General features: G+C 43.2%; 1 non-coding gene across 1 annotated transcript; it reads right to left on the bottom strand.

Annotated features, from left to right (window-relative positions):
- Positions 1-262: 262 nt before the first annotated feature.
- Positions 263-335, bottom strand: trnat-agu (transfer RNA threonine (anticodon AGU)). The gene has a single exon. It is a non-coding gene; the product is annotated as a tRNA-Thr (tRNA).
- Positions 336-687: the final 352 nt, after the last annotated feature.

The following is a 687-nucleotide window of genomic DNA, read 5'->3' as shown; positions in this document are numbered from 1 at the left end:
TGCCATCGGCCTACCTAATTGCTTGCTGTACCTGCATGCTCGCTTTCTCCGTTGCTTGCACAAGTCTCTTTGAACATCAGCACTTACAAATTTCAAAAGCATTCTACTGTTCTAATTTTTACGACCATGTGAACATATTCACACACCTGCCTATATTATATTCCATCTGCCATCTTGTTGGCCACTCACATAACCTTCTGATACCCTTTTATAGTGCTCTCCTCAAAAGTGACCTTGCCACCAAATTTCATACTGCTCATGCAGGGACCAGTGAGAATTGAACTCACAACCCCTGGTTTACTAGACCAGTGCTCTAACCACTGAGCTATGGAGCCACTTGCCATGTCTTATTCACAGTAAGTCTCCTGGTGGAATGAGGAACAGGACAACTCCGCATTGATGATAGATGATAGACCTGGAAATGTCTGAGATGGAGAACAGACAATTAAAAGATGCGACATGAAAACGGCAGAATTTGATGTGCTTTCAGTGATGAATGTCTGCCGTGGTTATGTGAGATATTTTACTGCTGCCTGTTCACACTGACACAAATATCACTCCTGACCAATCAATCTCTTTGAAAGCAGCGCGCCAGGCCGAATGGCCTCTTTCTTTGCTGGAACTGTCTATAATGTTATTTTTCCCAGCATCATTTCCCAGTCATTCCGACATTTTATTACACGCTTG

Source organism: Cetorhinus maximus, chromosome 23 (genome assembly GCF_964194155.1).
Source record: "Cetorhinus maximus chromosome 23, sCetMax3.hap1.1, whole genome shotgun sequence".
In the NCBI taxonomy this organism is placed as follows: domain Eukaryota; kingdom Metazoa; phylum Chordata; class Chondrichthyes; order Lamniformes; family Cetorhinidae; genus Cetorhinus; species Cetorhinus maximus.
Note: the sequence above shows the minus strand (reverse complement) of the source record. Positions and strands in the feature narration are given on the sequence as shown.